This window comes from Pelodiscus sinensis, chromosome 23 (genome assembly GCF_049634645.1).
Source record: "Pelodiscus sinensis isolate JC-2024 chromosome 23, ASM4963464v1, whole genome shotgun sequence".
Taxonomy (NCBI): Eukaryota; Metazoa; Chordata; order Testudines; family Trionychidae; genus Pelodiscus; species Pelodiscus sinensis.
In genome coordinates, this window is record NC_134733.1 from 19020218 (window position 1) to 19041002 (window position 20785).

Here is a 20785-nt window from a genome sequence, read left to right on the forward strand (position 1 = left end):
AGAAAGTAAGTGATTTTTTTCAGTAATAGTGCAGGGTGATATGTTTATGTCTGATTGTGTAAGCAAGTTGTTTTTAAGTGAGATGAAACTTGGGGTATGCAAAACAAATCAGACTCCTGAAAGGGGTACAGTACACTGGAAAGGTTGAGAAACACTCTGTTAGCCTGTTAAACAGATGGAAAACTGTAACGCAGAAAGGTTAAGTAAATCACCAGAGATCATGATGGCAGGCCCACAAACTGGAACCTGGATCTCTGGAGTGTTGGCTTAACAACAAGCAGACCTGCCAACAGGGATGGGAGGGAGAGGGCAATTGCCCAGGGCCCCGGTGTTTCAAAGGGGCCTGGGACTCCTGGCAGCTATTGCTGCCAGTACTATGGGCCCTTTACTTTGATGCAGGAGCACCACCTGCTCCATACGGCTTTGATGGCTGAGAGGGGCAATTCCACGCTCTGGGTGGTGCTGAGGGCTGATTGCCCCCAGCCTCGCCCCTTCCGGGAACAAGGAACTGGGCCCCCCTCCACCTGGCCCAGGGGCCCTTGGAGACTGTTGGTGCCCCTGACAATAAGGACCGCCTTCCTCCCAGAGGGCACTTGATCCAGAACCTTTCAGCAACACTGCAGTCACTTAAAAGGAATGGGAACCTGCTTCTGGACCATGCTCTCCTGGATCGCGTGTTGTCAACCTGTGGAACTCCTTGCCAGAGGAGGCTGTGAAGGTTAGGACTATAATAGAGTTTAAAGAGAAGCTGGATAAATTCATGGAGGTTAGGTCCATAAAAAGCTATTAGCCAGGGGATAAAATGGTGTCCTTGGCCTCTGTTTGTCAGAGGCTGGAGAGGGATGGCAGGAGACAAATCGCTTGATCATTGTCTTCGGTCCATCCTTTCTGGGGCACCTGGTGCTGGCCACTGTCGGTAGACAGGATACTGGGCTAGATGGACCTTTGGGCTGACCCAGTACGGCCGTTCTTATGTTCTTATGTTATGTTCTTATGTTCTTATCTCATCACTGCCAGGGTATTGCTGGGTGCTGAATAAACGGTTTTGTTTTGGCTCTGATATGATGCCTGCAACTGCAACCATCCACCTGGTGGACCACAGGCCTCCTTTTCTCTTAACGATGCCTGTTTGTGTTGGGAGAATAATTTCTGACTGTAGTATTTTTCATGCGTGATTGGTGATAAATATGGAGTTCCTAAATCAGCGTGGGCAGTCCCCCCCCCCCCCCCCCCCGTATGGGGACAACATACAATGTGCTGATCTGCTCTAGTTGGGAGACCACAACCGTCGTTTATTTCTCTGCCTCCTGTTGTTTTTCCTTTCTTGGTTGTGCTAGTGCCTGGCGTGTTGCCAGGTTCCTGATCCAATTTGCAGGACTACCATATAGATTGTATTTACAGTGTGTTTCTCTATGGTCTGTTTTGCTTCTGGGGGTGAAGAGGTACATCTGGGAAGCGTGGCATTCCTCTGGGTGTGAAATGCGCCCCTTGTGCTGAGGGTCAGCACAAGGCCCATGTACCAGCAGAGTCCTGCTTAAAGCTCCCAACGTGAGGCGTTTTCTTGTTTTGCAGCAGAGCCAAGATCAGCGTTGGAGACCCATTACGTTAGGTGCCGTTAACACACATGGTGAAAAAATCTCCCCTGCCCTGACAAACATCTCGAAATGACATATGTAGCAGTGGCAGGATAGCACCAGCTGGAAGGATCGGGGAGGAGGCAAATAAGGCCCCCTGGAGGGGTTGCATTTGATCAAAGTTGCATGGGCCACAGAGCTGGTGAGGCCACAGCGTGACCATTTTTAAGCAGTGATCCTATCCTAAATTAGCATGGATGCTGCCGGAGAGGCCAGGAGCATTGCTCCAGTTGCACAGTTGCAATACCATTGAAATTTGACCCCCAACACCCTTCTATATTATGGTCTGAAACATGTGGCCACAGTTCCATTTGAATGCCATTTAAATTGGGCCTGGCTGGTCCCTCCAACTGAGGGTTGCTGGGTTGAATTGTTTGTTCTGGTGGGGTGCAGGGGAGTCCTCTAAGAGCTTGACTCCTGGCAATACTGGTTCATGCACTGTGTGGCAGAGAGAGGGGAGACAACCTCCCCGCCCTCCTTCCCACACACACACACACAGAGGAATGGGGTCTCTGCTGGGTGGAGAAGAAAAACCAAAATTTGTTCCTCCCTTGCAGACCCCTAAGAAATACCTGAATTGGTGCAGCAGGTGCACAGGGCCCGGAACTCCAGGGTTCTAATCCAGTTCTGGGCCTGACTCCCTGGATCAAACTGTTTCCCTCCCTGCCTCACTTACCCCATCTGTAAAATGGGGGCCTGTATGGTCTGGTTCACAGAGGCAAGTGAAATGTTTGTGAAGCATTTTGTAGATACGGTGTGTTAGGTCTGACTATTTCAGTACAACAAAGGAATGTACAGAATTCTACCTTCCCATGCCAGACTGCTTCATCTGAATTCTAGCCCATTCATCCTCTTTTTTGAAGGGTTTTTTGCTTGGCAAAGGCTGCCAATAGTTTCTTCAGCACTCTTGCTAAATTATGGCCCCCCTCTTTATAGCTTATAAGCTATGCTTTTAACATTCTCATATTTGCAGAAAATAGGACTACTTTACATCTGAGTATCTAAAGTAATGCATAGTCAATAAGCTTCTAATATTTACATTGGCTTTTTTTTAAAGGAATTTTAAATGGACTGGATTGAGGAGAGCTAAAATGATCTAAACTAAACACGGTATGTGTAATACAGAAAATACTCCAGGAGTCACTCATTTCTGTCTGGTACAACACAGTGAGTTCTACAGTCGACGTAACTGTAGCACTCTATCTATGCATCCTAGGCCAGGTCTACACGAACAGGGAATGTCAAATCAACATACATCAACTCCAACCATGTAATTAACGTAGCTGGATTTTTGTATCTTGATTTGAGTTTCCCTGCCCTCCCCATCAGCTTCCTTTACTCCTTGCAGGAGCCAGAGTACCACTACCAGCCACTGGTAGGGATGCCTTCTGAGTCTGATTTAGTGCATCTTAACTAGACTCACTACAGGCAGTCCCTGACTTACGCGGATCTGACTTATGTCGGATCCGCACTTACGAACGGGGCTTTTCTCGCCCCGGAGCTCACGGGCGGCGGGTCGCCGCCTGTGTCCTCCGGGGCGAGAAAAGCTTCTCCCGGTCTCCCTGGTCTGCTGGGGGGGTCCAGCGAAGCCGCTGGACCCCCCCAGCAGACCAGGGGGACAGGAGCAAAGCCGCCCAGGCGGCGGGGGTCCCGCTGCCTGGGCGGCTTTGCTCCCGGGCAAACGAGCAAAGCCGCCCAGGCGGCAGCTTTGCTCGGGTGTCTCTGGTCTGCTGGGGGGGGTCCAGTGGCTTTGCTGGACCCCCCCCCAGCAGACCAGGGGGACAGGAGCAAAGCCACACGGGCGGCGGGGTCCCTCCGCCTGTGCGGCTTTGCTCGGGTCTCCCTGGTCTGCTGGGGGGGGAGGGGGCGCAGCTAGTGCGCCCCCCCCCCAGCAGACCAGGCTTTTGTTGCGGGACGCCTCAGGTAGAGCAGCTGGGGTTCTGCCGGGTTGGTCCTGTGGGAACCTACCGGGCAGCGCCCCAGCTGTTCTGTCCCAGGCTCCAGATTCAGCAGCTGTTGAAACTGATCAGGCTGATTCCAGGAAGCTGGGGGCAGAGCAACTCTGCCTCCGGCTTCCTGTAGCCAGCCCCTGGTCAGTTTCAGTGGCAGCAGCTGAATCTGGAGCCAGTTCCGACTTACATACAAATTCAACTTAAGAACAAACCTATAGTCCCTATCTTGTACGTAACCCGGGGACTGCCTGTACATCGAACTTTGGAAGATCTACCACAGCAGCATCGGTCTTCCGCTTAGCGAAGACATGGCCTTATTGTCTCACAAGAGACCATTCCTTACTTCAGGCAATGTCTCAATGTTCCAGTTGGTCTAGTACAGCAGTGGGGCCTCAGGAATGGCCTCAGGAATGGCCCTCCTTCATTTCAAGAGTGTTGTAACCAAGGCTGTCTCCCGGGACAGGATAGTTTTTCTAACTGCGCTCGTGTACCTAGACACTTGCAGGATGTGCCAACTGAACCATAGCAGCACTTCAAATGCAGAGGGAGCGCGCGGCTCTCCCAGGCAATGTATGCAGTGAGCTGGCACCTCGCTTCGTGTGCCCTGGCTTTAAGCGCGTGTCACTTTAGTAATAGTAGTAGGAAAAAAACCTACGCAGACGGAAACCAGCGGAATCATGGGCATCAGTAAACAAAATGACTGGCAGGCCTCACGTTGAACCTCTACAGGCCTCATGCTGCCCTTGGGCCGCAGGTTGCCCAACCCTAGTCTCGCCAAAGCCGTCATAACTTCCCAAAGCTAGAGCCCTGCTTTAGCAAGGCCCCCCCGCACAGTCAGTGACCCAGAGCAGATGAAGTCTGACAGGAGAGAAGCTTAAGAAAAAAAAAGAAGAAGCCGAAGGAAAAAGAAGAATCGTGCCATCAGCTCAGAGGAAACGAGACTAAGAAAGGAAACTAGGAGGGGAAATTTTGGTGCCTATTTTTAGACAATGTGGGTGTGTATTATTTTTCAACTCAGTATATTAATTTCTGCAGAATATAGTATCAAAAGTGTGGTTAGATCATCTATTAATAGGTTATCAGAACTTCTTGTTTCAGCCTTCCCCACAGAATCAATAAACCCATTTGGTACAAGGCTGAGAGAGCAGTCGACGTTCCTGGTGCACGCTCAGACCTCAGCCTGTCTCTTTCTCCTGGTGTCGTAATGGAATGAAAGGGCAGCTTGTCTAATCCATCTTAGGGATTTGATGATGGGCCATGCAGATCTGACATCAGGCTTCTAAATATTGTTACCAGGCTTTTAACAGATCCTCCTTCTGTTGTCTGGTGGGAAGTCAATCCAGTCTGGCACGAAGTGGTAGGTTAAATACTAGCAGAGCTCCGGCAGCCCGTTGGGTATGGCGCCCGGCTGGCCAGTGATGTCGGGTGTCTCACAGCAGGATGGTCTCGAAGATACAAAACCATTTCCCTTCGTGTTTCCTCCTTGAATAAAGCAGGAGCCTGCAGACACACCATGTTCGCAGCACTCCTCCGATTGCTCTGTAAGTTGCTTTGGCCCTTACACTTAAGGGACAACTGGTTAGGGGAGACTGGCCTCCCTGAGTATTATTTCTGCAGTTGATTGAAGCGTATGGGGGAAGCCAGCTCCTCCGTTTTACAAGCAAGCTGCACTGGATGGCTGGAAACTCTGGGCCACGCACCGCTCTCCAGGTGTCATTGTGGGAGCAGCTTGTTCCACAGTGAAGAGCTCCTTGTGATGAGCTGCACAAGAGCCATTCACCACACACGCGCGGTGGCTTCATTGCCCTCAAAAACCCAGGCACTGCTCGCCATGCTCTTGAGCAACACCTCTATTAATTATTTATGGTCAGACCAACCAGAACACTTGCAACCAATCCCAGCACGTGTGTCTTGTATGCCTTGTCTGTGACGAAGGAGGAGCAAGGGAATGGGTGGCTAGTTGCATGTCATGCCCCGAGTGGGACTCCATGGAAACCCCGTGAGCACCATAGCACCAGGCGATAGTGCCAAAAATCTGCTGCTGCAGACTAGATTGAGTGAGCCCTGTGAGAAAGGAAGGGAGGGAGACTGTATCTCATCAAAGACTTCTGGTTTCCTTTATAAACAACTCTGCACTTCCCCTAACTTGATTTTTAAGCAATGAGCCTCTTTGAGGAGACTAGCTGGCGCTCCTGCAGACAGTCTGTGTAGGGGACAGACAGGCATGGGGCATGCAGATTCCTTAAACGTCAGCAGAAATCAGCACTGTATTAAATGCAAAAGTGCTCTGTTAGTCTGAGTTACCACCTCTCTTAAGATGAAAAGTGAGGGAGCGCTTCAGAGTGGTTAGATCACTGGGCTGAACTTCAGAAGGTCTGGGTTCTAGTCTAGGCTCTGTGCTGGATGACCTTGGGTGAGTCATGGTTCCACTTGGTTTTCTCTCCCCCTGTTGATTTGTAAATCATCAGGGTAGGAATTATCCATTGGTAACATCGTGCCTAGCACAATGAGTCCCTGATCTCACTGGGAGCCTCTAGGTGCTACAGTAATAATAGAAAAGGAACAAAAAGGATAAAACATACAGCATGAATGCACTAAATATGGAACAAGTGATGACAGGCACATTAGGAACAGCCAGGTAGGTAGGTATGTAAAGTATATTATAAATAGCGCATAAGGTAAGAGAGTGAATGATACCTGGTTTTATATTTCTTGGTTGTAGTAGCAAGACCCTGTAATTTGCATGGTCAGTCTTACCAATATACTATTTCAGTAGTGTCAAAAACCAAAATTTAATAAGAAGCCTTGTTTGGGAAGTTTCCCTTCGCGCCTAAATATTTCAGGCATTTGTCAAGGTCCTTATTTATCATCTACCAAGTATTCCTGGGCATGTAACAGCAGCTCTTCATACAACATCCAATTACAGCTTCCTTTGCATCGCTTCTTGGTGTGACAGTGACACTACACAAAATACATACATGATCTCCCCCCCCCTTGCAAAATGCAACAGATGTCTACTGATCTTTTTTAATCTCACTTTTTTAAAAACAAAAGCTGGAAGCTTTAAAAATAGTGCTCTGAAAAATAGTGCCATGCTACCAACATTTATTTGGTTATTTATTGTGTTATGCAGCAGGCTTTGCACAAAAGTGTGAAGGCCATGAATGTACAATTAAACCTTGTTTTGAATCTCCCAAGTGAGAACAAAGCCTAGGAAAAAGGAACCACTCCAATTATAAAACGTCAGAGGCATATTGATATAATTATCTTTAGAAGAAGATACTGTAAGAAATAGGATGACAGGATTATTAGCAACATACATGGAATAAAAAACATTAAAACATCATCGGAGTTGCACAGGATTTTCCCACGAGAACTCTTCCCAACTTTTCTCATTGGAAACTGCACTTTTTTTCCTCATGGCAAGAAGGAAAGGGTCAATCCAGGAACAGTGGTGGCATAAAATATGCATATTAAAAATATTAATTTTCCCAATCTGCATTGTTTGTTCTTATTTAGCCTTTTGCACTATGTGGATGCTGTAAAAACTGCCATCTTGTTTCTTCTATTCTGCTTCTTTTTTTCCCCCTCCTGATTCCCATGCACGTTGTATGTCTATATTATCCCCCTAGATCGATCTAGGGAGGCTAATGAAGGCGACCAATATTGCCAATCAAGCCCGGGATTTAAATATCCCACACTTGATTTGCATGTTGCCGGCCGGTCGCCATTTTAGAAATTGACTAACCCGAAGTAACTGCCCGCATCTACACACGACAGTGAAACGGGATTCCGATTTAAAGCCCCTAACTCGAATTAGCAGGTAAACCTCATTGTAATTCCGGTCGCCCTCGTTAGCCTCTCTAGATCGATGTAGGGGGCTAGTGTAGACCATCACAGGATGTTGCAGCTAGGGAATAATGCAAAACACCCAGGGGAACAAAGCCTAAGAGATGTTTTCATTTACATTTTTAAAATGTATGTAAGCATATAGTTCTTCCCGGGTTCTTGTAAAACTGCTCAGTAAATTGATAATTGAATGGGTCTTTAATTGGCTGGTAGCTGTTTCAAATCCAATCTGTGGTAATAGCAATCAAAAGGAGCTAACTCTGTAGTGACCCTTGTGAAATGAATTTGAGGGTCTCAATTCAGTTCTCCAGGGTCCACCTCACTGACACTACAAACACAATAGGCCCCTGATGGGCATCTTTGGTGGCTATCTCAGCACAGAGCTATGGATCGTATGGTCTTGGAGACAAAGGCACTCTTGCCTTTAGAGTTGGTCTCTCGGTCTAACCATGTCTATACAAGGGTTTAAAAAAAACTCTGTGTCTGGCCGGGTCAGCAGGACTCAGGCTACAGAGCTGAAAAAATCTCTGTGTAGCCATCCTGTCTGCCTCAGCTTAAAGTGCCAGCTCTGGAGCCTGGAGTAGCTTCCAGCTTGAGCCAGAACATCAACACAGCAACTGTTAGCCCCATTGTTTGAATCAGCTGATCCTAGCCAACCATGGCTGTGCAGTTGGCCTTTTATCCCTGTGTATAGACGTACCCTAAATCATCGTGTATTGTAGCACATTGATGGGATAGGGTGAGGATGATGCTTCCCCCGCCACAACCTGTGTTGAACCAGTTCTGTAGATAAACAAAGGACTCCAGTCTATAGGGCTTTCAGTGTGACACCCTTTACTGGCAATAAAGTCACAGGATAAACAGAAAAGCTTGTATCCATTTAATCCTCATTCCCCTTTTGGGGAGCAAAAATCTAAAACTGAGCCTATAACTAGATAACAGAAAGCACAATTAGCCTGGGGAACTACCTACCACAAGGTATTATTGGGCTAGGAATTTAGCAGCATTCAGAAAAGAACTGGATGTTGATGCAGTAATAAGACTCTCCAGAATTAGAGTAACAATTATTAAAGCAAGAATTTTGGAAGGGCAATAAACCCTTGTGCTTTAATATTAATCCAAACTCTACTTAATGGGGGTTGAGAAGAGATTTTCCCAGTAGGCAGATTATTGCATGCCTCCTATGGTATTTTTAACACCGCCAGGAATGAGATCCTGGACTAGATGGATGCCTGCTCCAGTCTGTCAACATCAGAATTGTCAATGCCCCTGTAAAGATGCTGTTGAATTCTGAAAAAGTCAATGGCAATATTTGTGGTGGCAATCTTAATGCTTGTTAGAGACCGGAGCGGCGGATTTCTAAGAGGTAGTAGAAAATGTGGAGTACGTGACTCATTTGGGGAATGACTTAGAATGTTACCGAATCCTCTGGGGTCAACACCAATCTTGAGATGCTACCATAAATGTATTAGAACAAAGAATGTTTGACTCCCTATCTTTTGACCACCGTTAGCAAGACAAGCTTCTAGGTTTGCTGGGGTATGCTGGGATTTTCAGAAGCCAGTGCCTAGGATAGTAAACACAAGTCACTTTTCAAAGGGAAATAGTCTTCAAGAAAGAACAATGATTTCTCTCATAGTGGGTGTCACACAGAAAGACTGTTTTTTCCATTCAAGGCTCTTTCTTTAAATGTATTTGATTTAGATTGGTTTAACCTGGTGTGGGAATAGAAAGTTTGACGACTGAAATTTCCTGTTCTAAGTTGTGGCTTTAGTGAGTTGCTGGATGAATCTATCTTGTCTTTCCTATATCCTCTTTCTTGTATTATGATCCTTGATTCTCATTTAGTGGTGAGTTTCCATTCCACGTGTGGGCTTGACAGAGCAGCACTGGCGACTGGTTAAAAGCACAGGAAGTGTATGCTCTCTTCCAGATTTGCTGTGTGTCCTTGCGTAGGGTTGGTTGCTCAATTTGCCAGGCTCAGTTCTGTAAAGAGCTTTGCCATACTTAGATGGAGGACATCACCAATTTTTCTACCAGATGCTTCTTTGCTGGGCTGGCAACCTCAGTCCTTGGAAGAGGGAATGTTCTCCCGTGTCCTTCCATCTCAGAATCTGCTTCATTGTTCTTCAAGCAAACTGATTCTCTCCCTCTTTTTGACATTCCTTTCTGAAACTTCTGGAAAATCCCAGTTTTCAGTCCTTCCTTTTGATCTGAGCCTCAGCAAATGGGGCAGGGGCAGTGGCACTGGGGAGTTTTCTGGGAGTGCAGCAGGAAAGTAAACACCCTTTCCGGGCTCTGTAGGGGGAGCCTGTGGGTTACAGAGATGTCTTCTCCTCCTCCCAACCTCTGGCATGTGCATGCCAATGAACCTGCATATTTAAATCATTGGCTCTAACCCATCCACAACTCCACATCCAGCCCATGACTCCCTCCGCAGACAAGGCCAAAGGAAGTTGGCAAGGCAGGGACACAGGGACCAGATCTCTAATGCAGTTCCATTGACGGCGATCCCCTCATGAAACACCCTGTTCTACAGACTTCTAGATCATCTTGCCCAGACTTTTATTTGCACTAAACTTAGTCACCACCTTCATGTGCAGAGTTTCTTCCAAAACCCTGGGACTAAATTCTCCCCTCATCTGGCACTCGGACGGGCTTCAGTGAGCTGTCAGAATGTAAACCAGAGAACAATGCTGCCTTTAAAGATGGAAGCACCGCCATGTTTTTATCTTCTCCTTCAGTCCGTTCCTTTTACCGAAAGACCGTTGCACTTTTTACATAGCACCCAAATAAACCCTGAAAGCGATTGTCGGCTTGTTTCCCCACAACGTTCTCTCTTTGGGGCAGCACATTGTGAATGTTTATTGGAATGGCCCCATCTATCCTCTGGTTGCCCTGCTAGCACGGCATGGCAGTCTACTTCTGATAGTATCCTTGTGTCTTGCTAATAGAGATGTCACTCCTAACCCAACAGCCCAGAGACACAATATGTTAAAATCCAGCAGCAAATAAAAAAGCAGTTACTTTTCCTTCTTGGGAGTATGATGTCCCAGGGAAGTTCTGACTCATTCCAGAGCTCCAGCTGTACAACTCTAGTTGAGCAGGTGGCTGAAGATCAATGCATTCATAAGAACATATGACAGGCCATACTGGGTCAGACCAAAGGCCTGTCTAGCCCAGTATCCTGTCTGCTGACAGTGGCCAATGCCAGGTGCCCCAGAGGGAATGAACAGAGCAGGGAACCATCAAGTGATCTCTCCCCTATTAATCATTTTCAACCTCTGACAAACAGAAGGTAGGGACACCATCCCTGCCCATCCTGGCTAATAACCATTGATGGACTTATCCTCCATGAATTTATCTAGTTCTTTTTTTTTTATCCCTGTTAAAGTCCTTCACAACAACCTCTGGCAGGGAGTTCCAAAGGTTGACTATGCATCCATTCAGCCAATGAAAACACAAATTATGATCTTGTCATCAGAACTATCTGCCATTGGCTGACTGGGTGCTCTCGCTAATAACTCCTCAGCGCTGGTTGACTACCATAATGCTGCAGCTATGTTTGTTGTGCTACTATATACTATTTTTTCTGAGTATATTGCATCTCACCAGCCACCAGAGTTATTTTTTTAATTGGAATTCCTATAGTGAGTTTTGCCTTTCCCAGCTAGGTGCTGATCAGTGTCCTCTGTAAGCTGGGTGCTTGTGCAGCTGCTCAGGAGAAATTCAAATGCCACCCTGCTAATTAGCAGAGCACTCACAGCTAGGTTTTGTGTTTATATTGGTGGTGCACATGCCTCAGTGCACATAAAATTATTCCACACATGGATGGAAAAATCTGCACATGGATGGAAAAGATTAGAGGGAACCTAGTTTCTGATGTGGAATATTTGTAGCTTCTGCCCTTCACAAATAACCCATCTCCTGGTTATTCTTGTGCCATTTATCTCACCCAGATTGTGCCCTTCTCCTCCCCCTTCAGAGACAATCTCTCTCACTCACAGTCCACAGCTCACTGGGTCAAGTTTTCTCCCCCCACCTTCTGCACTGCCTGTTTCTGGCATGCTAATATCAATTCCAACTGGTCGTTAACTTCTACTCTGCATTTGTCACTGAGCCTTTCCAAGTTCAATATTACACATGGAAATTAGAACATGCTTGGCACCATCTTCTGTAGGAGGTGAAATCTGCACATTAGAAGGTGATGGTCACAACCAAATGTCAGCTCCAGAGAGGTCCAGCAGATGGGACTGCTCCATTTTCAGACGATCTGCCTGTGTATTTGTTTAGACAGATGCCCGTGGAAGCCAGTACTGCAATAGTATTGGCAGATGAGAGCGATGTGGAAGTAGGAGGAAATGTTTGTGATGCACATCAAATGCTTTCAGATAACACTTGGAAGTTGCATAAACACTGGATGTTTCTGTTTGATTAAACCCTCTCGCAGCAAAATCCCTTTTTAAAAATATCTAGATGGCTGTTCACTCAGGTGATGGCGATCAACGTAAACAATCTCGATTCATCATCTGCCTCTGGAAATGACTCGGGTGGAACCTCCTAGTTACTCAGTTATTGGTGGAGACTGCCAGGAACAAAGTATTTGGAATGGTAGCTTATGCGGCCCAGAATCGACTTCTCTTCTCTGGGGCTCGCTTTTCTTTGAATGTATTGTGTCCAGTTCGAGGCCCCCCACTACAAAAAGGATGTGGATGCATTGGAGAGGGTCCAGCGGAGGGCAACCAAAATGATTAGGGGGCTGGAGCATATGACCTATGAGGAGAGGCTGAGGGACTTGGGTCTGTTTAGTCTGCAGAAGCGAAGAGTGAGGGGGGATTTGATAGCAGCCTCCAACTTCCTGAAGGGAGGTTCCAAAGAGGATGGAGAAAGGCTGTTCTCAGTAGTGACAGATGGCAGAACAAGGAGCAATGGTCTCAAGTTGTGGTGGGAGAGGTCCAGGTTGGATACTAGGAAAAACTATTTCACTAGGAGGGTAGTGAAGCACTGGAATGGGTTACCTAGGGAAGTAGTGGAGTCTCCATCCCTAGAGGTGTTTAAGTCTCAGCTTGACAAAGCCCTGGCTGGGATGATTTAGTTGGGATTGGTCCTGCCTAGAGCAGGGGGCTGGACTTGATGACCTTCTGAGGTCTCTTCCAGCTCTGTGGTTCTATGATTCTATGAATGAAAACAAAATCTGTGTCTGTGACTTGATGTCTTGGGGCCTAGTACAGCCCTAAAGGGTGGTTGATGGGCCACATTCAGAAGAGACTTTGGTAAGTGGCTGTAAACAGCAAAGTGGTGTAACGTGCATCAACTTGTTCCGTGGGCAAGGACGGTTAACATGAATGACATATCAAGGTAGCTAAAAGGCGCAGTAGGGACAGCAGTGAAGGTAAGAAAGTGGTCCCAAGTCTTATCTTTGCTAAACCAGTGTCACTCCAGTGATTTACGATTGATTTATACTGCCATGAGAATAGAATCTGTTTGAAACACTTCACTTACACCATAACTTGTACTACCAGGGCCGAATTCAGCCTCTGGCACAGGCAGATGCAACTTGGATTGATGTCAAGAGTTGTCTTTTGATACTGGGTTTAAATATAATCCCCACTGAATATAAAATGGGTATTGCACAGCCACCAAATTAAGACGAGTATCACTACTTTGCCATGTATACCCATTTTTAACTGATGTAAATCCAGTTTAAGTGCCATCAGTGTACATTAATGAACCTCTAGGCGACAGTGAAATGACTTACATCTGTGTAAAATAGGAGTAAGATCCAAGCCAGGCTCCCGCTGGGAAGTCTACATCCCCTGGTATATTATTTCTGCACTTGCTCTGCCATGGCCCAGATCCTGCGCTCAAACTGCCCCCTATAAATCAGAATGAGCTCACTGAGCTACTCGGATGTGAGTCATCCCAGTCACGCAGATGTAACGGAGTACAGAATCTAGCCTGGAAAGCTGGGTTAGTAACTCTCACAATTCTGCAAAAGCAACATCCACCACTGGGCCGCAGCCTCATGCACCCATCTGGTGAGGGAAACAGGGCCATGGAACAGCAAAACACTGGGGTGGAGAATAAAAATAACAACAGATCACTTCTAGAGCCTCTATACGCAGTACAACCCTCCCCCACCCCAAAACACAAGGAGGCGGTGCATACCAAGAACTGATGAATAAAAAAATCCCCTCCTGAGGCTGCAGTTCTCAGGTTACATTCCTTTGACAGCTCGCTTGGGTATGGTACCTGTGTCAGGCTTGACACAAAAGGTCCAGCTTGCAGGCACATGCATTTGTGCTCAGTCAGTCGGGCGAGTTCAGACTCGGGAAGGCGGGCATTGGAATGAGAGTTTCTGGACAGCAGTGTAGTGAGGTAGCAGAGAGAACTCGCCCTTCACACCGGCCTGTGCCTTTGCACCCTATAGCTCCGTGTGGTGGTTGTGTTATAGCTGGAGAGACCTTGACCAAAATCGAGGCCACTCTCCAGATGCACTGAGGCCATGTCTACACTGTGGGGAGGTTTGCACCATAGCTACACGGTAGCATAGGCACAGTCTACAGCACTGGAAGGTGTTTTCCCACTGCGGTAGGAACGCCACCTCCATGAGCAATTCTTCTCTCAGCCTAGCTGCATCTACAGCAGAGTTAGGTCAACAGGGAGTGGGGAGGATGGATTGTTTTTTTCATACTCCTGAAAGACATAACTACGTAACCTATGTTTTAAATATAGACCAGGCCTGAGCAGTCTTTACCATGTAAATTGACAAGAGAAATTAAGGGGGCGGGGAGAGGGGAAGTGGGAGGCACAGACAAGGGAAGAAACTTGCCCACAGACACACAGCAGGGCTACGTCTAGACTGGCATGATTTTCTGGAAATGCTTTTAACGGAAAAGTTTTCTGTTAAAAGCATTTTCGGAAAAGAGCGTCTAGATTGGCGCAGAGTTCACGTTATAATGATGCACTTTTGCGGAAAAGCATCCATGCCAATCTAGACACGCTTTTCCGTAAAAAAGCCCCGATCACCATTTTTGTGGAAAACAAATCTCAGCTGTCTACACTGGCCCTTTTGCGCAAAAGGGACTTTTGCCCGAACGGGAGCAGCATAGTATTTCCGCAAAAACACTGACAATCTTACATGAGATCGTCAGTGCTTTTGGGGAAATTCAAGCGGCCAGTGTAGACATCTGGCAAGTTTTTCCAGAAAAGCGGCTGATTTTCTGGAAAAGCTGGCCAGTCTAGACACAGCCCAGGTGTATGGTAGAGCTAGGAATAGAATCCATGTCTCCTGAGTCCCACTCCCAGACCATACTGCCTCTCATAACAATACTTTGTTCCGGCCTACCACTGTTCAGCCATACCTGGAGGTAATTTACCAAGGAGGGAAGGCTCATTATCTCCAAGGTATAGATTGGGAAACTGAGGCAGGGATAAGAAAGATGACTCCCCCTCAGAGCACTTAGCAAACCGGTGGCAGAGCCAGGCATGGAACCCAGGGGACCTGACTTGTGTGATTGGGTGGGTGGGTTCTAGGCATTCAACAATGTGGCTACCAGAGGCAAGGGAGGGATAACAGCATGGTAACGTGAACTGCTGGAAGGGTCGGATGAGCCCAAATCAGATCTCCAGATCTGAACAACCCCAGACTCTGGGGACACTCCACACCCAGAAATGAACTTTCTGGTGAATGACCTCTTATGGAAATTATTATGTGTGCACAGGGCTGCTCAAAAGCAGCACCGTAGAACTCCCTGGGCTGCTATGTGGCTACCCTCACCCTTAACCTGGGGACAGCTATTCGTGCCAGAGACTCACCCAGTACTTGGCCTTGGAGCCATGTAGCCTGTGCTGGATGGGATGGCTAGCCTTTGTGGATGGCACCTTTGTGCTGCACATCTGGGGTATGTAACGCTGGGCAGAGGAAAGGGGTCTGATCGTGTGAGGCACTGAGCCATTGACTTCATTGGAATGGAGCGCGCTGAGCACCCGGTGGTTCTCCGTGTGGGCATGGGGCTCGGGGCAGGTTGTCACAGAAGAGCTCAGATGGCCAAACTTCAGTGCCCCTGAGTCGCTCTGCCCCAGAAACCAGAGATGCTATCTCCTTGAGAGTGTGTCATTGAGAGCAAATCTGACAAGGAGCCTCTGAGTGACGCCATGGGAATGACAGCCTCTGACAGGTTCCAGCGTGAGGACAAAGTCACAGGGGACAGCCTGGACTGGCAGCATCATGCACCCTCTTGTAGGCTGCCAACTGAGGATGGGAGCAGAGCTCACAGTGACATGCTGGGGCACATGCAATGCTAGGGATGCCGGGGAAAGGCACTCCTGATGACCCAGGTGTCTCTGTGTTCCTACTCACTCGCATCCTGTTAATAACATGAATAGACAGCGCTGGAGCTGCGAAGTAGACCAAGCGCGTGCAGATTGTCAGAGGTGCCTTAAGCCCTGTGCACTGCAACCACTGCTAAATCAGCGACATTATATATTTTTAAAAAATTATTTAGAAATCTCATGGGTGAGTAAAAACCCGCTGACACCTGCCCTAGATTCCCTGTAACTTTCCTAGCGTCATAAATGCCTCCATCTCCTCTAGGGAGATATGACCCTAGCAAAATATAGTTTGCATTTGGAAAGGCCAGATCAGGGCACGTCCTCATCTGTTCCATCCCTGTAAATCCTGTTCTCTTGAATTACACCAGAGCAATCCGAGGTGAGAATGGGGCCTGCTGATGGCTATGGAATTACTCCAGTTGTACAGTGGTTAAAGAGCAGAATCAGGCCCATTGCACCTTTGAAGTCAGAGGAGTTACTTACTGTGGTGTAAGAAGAGATTCTGTCCCTCTGAATTTACTTTTAAAAACCTAGCTGATGATGGGTACATGACATTCCTTTTCCCCCTGTAAAGAAGAGAGAAGGTGGTGGCCTGCAGAGAAACTAAAGAAAACAAGAAACTTGAAAGGGGGACAGGAGGAAAGGCCTCCAAAAATCAGAGAAGCCAGCAGACCTAGTGAGAAAATGAGAGTCAACTTGCGAGCAGGAAGGAAAGGGGAAGGTTATGTCATTAGAGACTGGAATCTAATGTTTTGCTGAAACTCCATGGATACAGGAAGGAGCAGGGTGGGTAAAAATAGCAAAATGCATATAGTATGAGTTCCAAGAATTTGACTCTCTGAAAAGAAAGAAATGTATGTTCTTGCTTAAAAGCAGAAGGAAAAAGTTATGTGTTGTTATGAATCTATTCGAAAGAATGAAGGAAGGAGAGAGAAACAGGAAGGCTGCTGAAAAGGATTTCTGGTTTCTCCAACCAAAACATGGCCATTTTTATTATTATTATTATTGCATATGTTGTATCCGACTGCTCAGTGGCTTGGTTCGCAAGGGACAGAAGCTATAGAGACTGTTCAAGCGAAAGTTCTTTTTTGGGGCCAAGGCGCACACGGAAGATCTCCACTGTTGATCACAATTTAATCTTCCATTCTATAAGTTACGGCTCTTTTCTCATATTTAAGAGCTTAAATAGGCTAGCTAGTAGGTGGTTAGGCCAAACACTCCATTCTCTTTGGGCTGGACGGCATAAGTTAGTATCTCTCCAGGCCAGAGAGTCACACCTCATCAATAAAGCAGAAAATTCCTACAACAAAAAGAGGGGGAAAATCAGCCCATTTACTCCATTAGCTTGTTTTATGTCAGAACAGATGGTAACCTATCACCATGGAAGTCTTTATAACAATTTCCATCTTTTAAGTTTGAACGCAGGTCTTAAATTTTTCCCCTGGTGAAAATATGGACCATGAGTCATTATACACGCCATGTGCTATCTGCATGGGATTTTCACTTTATTCAGCAAGCCATTCCATTATGCTAACTGCTTCCCTCCTCCCCCCATTCCCAGCCTGGGCAAGTGGCCAATTCCATCATCTTAAACTCAGCAATATGAACAAGGAAGGTACCATCTGAGGAGGAGCTAGAATGCACAGACAAGGGGAGATGACTTGCTGCACAGCACAAAGGCCAGGAGTCAATTCCTAAAGCCCAAATGATTGTCCAAAGAGGTCGCTTGAGTTATGACCCCTTCTGTCTAACCTCTAATCGTTGGCTGTGAAGCTAGGGCCTGATCCTGCAAGATATTGAGTGCTCAGCACCTGCTGGATCTGGGCTCTCAATGCGCTTTCTCCGTCTCCTTTTGAAGACAGAAGGCCTGGCTTGATCTCTCTCTCTCTGACATGCGTGGGCAGTGACTGGCATGGGAGCAGCAGCCTGGGCTTGATTTGCTGCAGCGTCACTCCCCTGAGTGGGGCTGAAGAGGAAGTCCCAGTCGCTCCCGCCTGTAGCATCCTTCACAGTAGCACAGCAACAGACATTGGCTGTAATGATACAAAGGGGATTCTTCATTAAGGCTACAGGACACTAACAAATGCTGTGGTTTCCTCCACCTCCCAGACTGACTACCACCTGCCCAGTGCCAATTGTCTCTACCCACAATATTCCTAAATCCTGGTCTGGCTGCAGCACTCCTCCATCGGCTTGCTTCACTATTTACCCCTTCCCTACAAGCTGACTTACCGGGATGGGCTTTTATCAAAACTACAAGACCGCCATGCTCCTGAATGCTGGGGAAATTCAGATCCAAATTTTGCAGCTTGGATCCATCTGTGCTTTCACCGTAATGTCTCAAGGCAGCATTCCCGGAGCTGCAGGAAGAGACATGAAAGAAACATGTGATATATTGCTACCTATGCTGCTGGGAGCATTAGAAATGCAGTGCAGTGGATGGATGGATAGATAAATCCTTGCCAAGGCCACTGTCATTATTCAGGAGCAGGTTAGATCCCTGATCCTGGCCATGAATCCCTTTGATACTAAGTAAGGGGGTGAATGGCATCTTGTCAAAAGGCAGGAATTATATAGAACACCATTTCCCCTGAAGAAATAGCTCAGATGCCTTATATAATGAATGAGCTCACTTCACATGCCTCTGCCAGAAACAATAAAAGTTAGAAAATGTCCCAGTAATTAAAATAAAGCGTTACCCAGATTTATGATGAGAAATGTGACACATCAGGCAGTTGACTCCTGCTCTGGACTCACAAATATGCCTCACCTTGGTTGGAACAGGCTGCATTCGTTACCAGGAACAGTGCAGGTCCAGGGTGAGCCCAGAAAGCAGTGAGTCCAGCATGAGCCCCAGAATGGCGGCAGAGAGAAAGCAGAGGGGAGGGGAAGATGCCAGCTGGCTTCCTCCCCGGTGCATCTCAGATCTTATGGCGTATGCATGGTACAGATCGTGGTCACTGCTTCAGGATGGGTTTTGGATTACACACGGGAAATGGAGGTGGGAGGGAGGGCGAAAGAGTCATTCCTAGGCCTGTTGCATGCCTGGAAGAAATGGAACAGGAACTTGTGAAAAGCAGGAGGGGGGAAAAGAAGAGGCAAGGGGAGACCAGCCTCGGCCAGGCCGCCTGCTCAGAGGGCTGGAGAATTGTGACTTGGTGATCATGTTCTCCTCGGTAGAGACACCCTTTCCCTTCCTGGGTGTGAGTGAAGGGCTGGTGGCGGGGGGAGGGGGAGGGGGAGGGGGAGGAGGTGGAGTGACTGTTCAGAAAGCAGCGTGGCAAGGTGCTGGGTAGCACTTCTACAGGCTGGGAAGGCCACGTGAAGACAGACGTATGTGTGTGGAGGCGTGTCCATCTCCATGGGCTGTTCGCCTTGGCCTCGGCAGAGACAGCCCATATGGGGCACCGTTAATGACCTCCAGGCTGGTATTTTGGGATCATATGGAGAATTGTCCATTGGACACTGGACTGAGACCTACTGAACTCATACTATGTGGGCTAAGAATAGCCACAAAGCAGAAACACTCAGTCATTCCGGACTGGGCTATTTGAAAAAGTGGCTTGACTGAGAAGCAAATCAGTAAACTATTGGGAAACCACTGCTTAATTGAAGAGTGCAGGAGGGGAGACCTTTTCATACTGTTGGGGGCGGGATTATTTAGCAAACAGGTGTATTGGCTCTCTGGGGAACTGAATTCTATTTCTGGCTCTGCCACTGACAGGCAGCGGGACCTTGGGCAGGTCACTTTACTTCTCTGTGTTTCTCTTTCCCCTCTCACTTACTGTCTGTTTACGCTGTAAGGGTATGTCTACACTACAGCACTAATTCGAACTAACTTAGTTCTAATTAGTTAATTTCAACTAAGCTAATTCGAATTAGTGCATCTAGACTTAAAAACTAGTTCGCTATTAGCATTTTGCTAATTCGAACTAGCATGTCCACACTGAGTGGACCCTGAACTGAGGTTAAGGCTGGCCGGAAGCAGTGCCGGCAGGGCATCAGATTAGGACTTAGAGCGTGGAGCTGCTGTCTCAGGCTAGCCGAGGGCTGTGCTTAAAGGGACCCGACCCCCACCCTGGACAGACAGTTCTCAGGGGTTCCCCGCTTGCAAAGCAGTCCTGGCTTGGAGTGCCCTGAGTGCCCACACTCGGCACATCACAGCACTCGGCCATCAGCCCGGCTGCACTTGCCGCAGGCTGCCATCCGGAGGGGGGCGGTCAATCAAGGGGCTTCAGGAGAGCTTCCACCCCGAGAAGCCCACAGAGCCACCCCAATCCTCCCCATCGGGAGCTCGTACCCAATTCCTCCCTCACCTCCTTCCACTTATCCCGGGCTTCATTTGCATGTTCCCGGGCAGGCGCCATTTTTAAATCCCCTGAGTTCGAACTGACTGCCCGGGGCTACACGCGGCAGTCAGAAGTTAATCCAAACTACATCCTTAGTTTGGATTAACTGTTACTCCTCCTGAAATGAGGTGTAACAGTTAATTCGAACTAAGGATTTAGTTCGGAGTAACTTCTGATTGCCGCGTGTAGCCACGGGCAGTCAGTTCGAACTAAGGGGGTTTAAAAATGGCGCCCGCCCGGGAACATGCAAATGAAGCCCCGAATATTTAAATCCCGGACTTCATTTGCAAGTTCGAATGCTTACATTAGCCACCCTAGTTCGAACTAGGGGGCTAGTGTAGACATACTCTAACAGAGTTTAAAAAAGAGCTAGATAAATTCATGGAGGTTAGGTCCATAAAAGGCTATTAGCCAGGGGGGTAAGGAATGGTGCCCCGGCCTCTGTCAAAGGCTGGAGAAGGATGACAGGAGAAAAATTGCTTAATTATCGTCTTTGGTCCATCCCCTCTGGGGTACCTGGCACTGGCCACTGTTGGCAGACAGGATACTGGGCTAGATGGACCTTTGGTCTGACCCAGTATGGCCGTTCTTATGTTCTTATAACCAACCCCTGATCTTGCGTTGAGTTAGGAGAAGAGGAAGCTGCATACCAAATTTGGTGACCCTG

General features: G+C 47.6%; 1 long non-coding RNA gene across 1 annotated transcript; it reads right to left on the bottom strand.

The window, feature by feature from the left end:
• Positions 1 to 17218: 17218 nt before the first annotated feature.
• On the bottom strand, positions 17219 to 18770 carry LOC106731706 (uncharacterized). Its single transcript, XR_001367961.2, has 3 exons — positions 18540 to 18770; positions 18002 to 18129; positions 17219 to 17802 (listed from the first exon to the last, which is right to left on the bottom strand). It is a non-coding gene; the product is annotated as an uncharacterized LOC106731706 (long non-coding RNA).
• Between the last annotated feature and the right edge of the window lie 2015 nt (positions 18771 to 20785).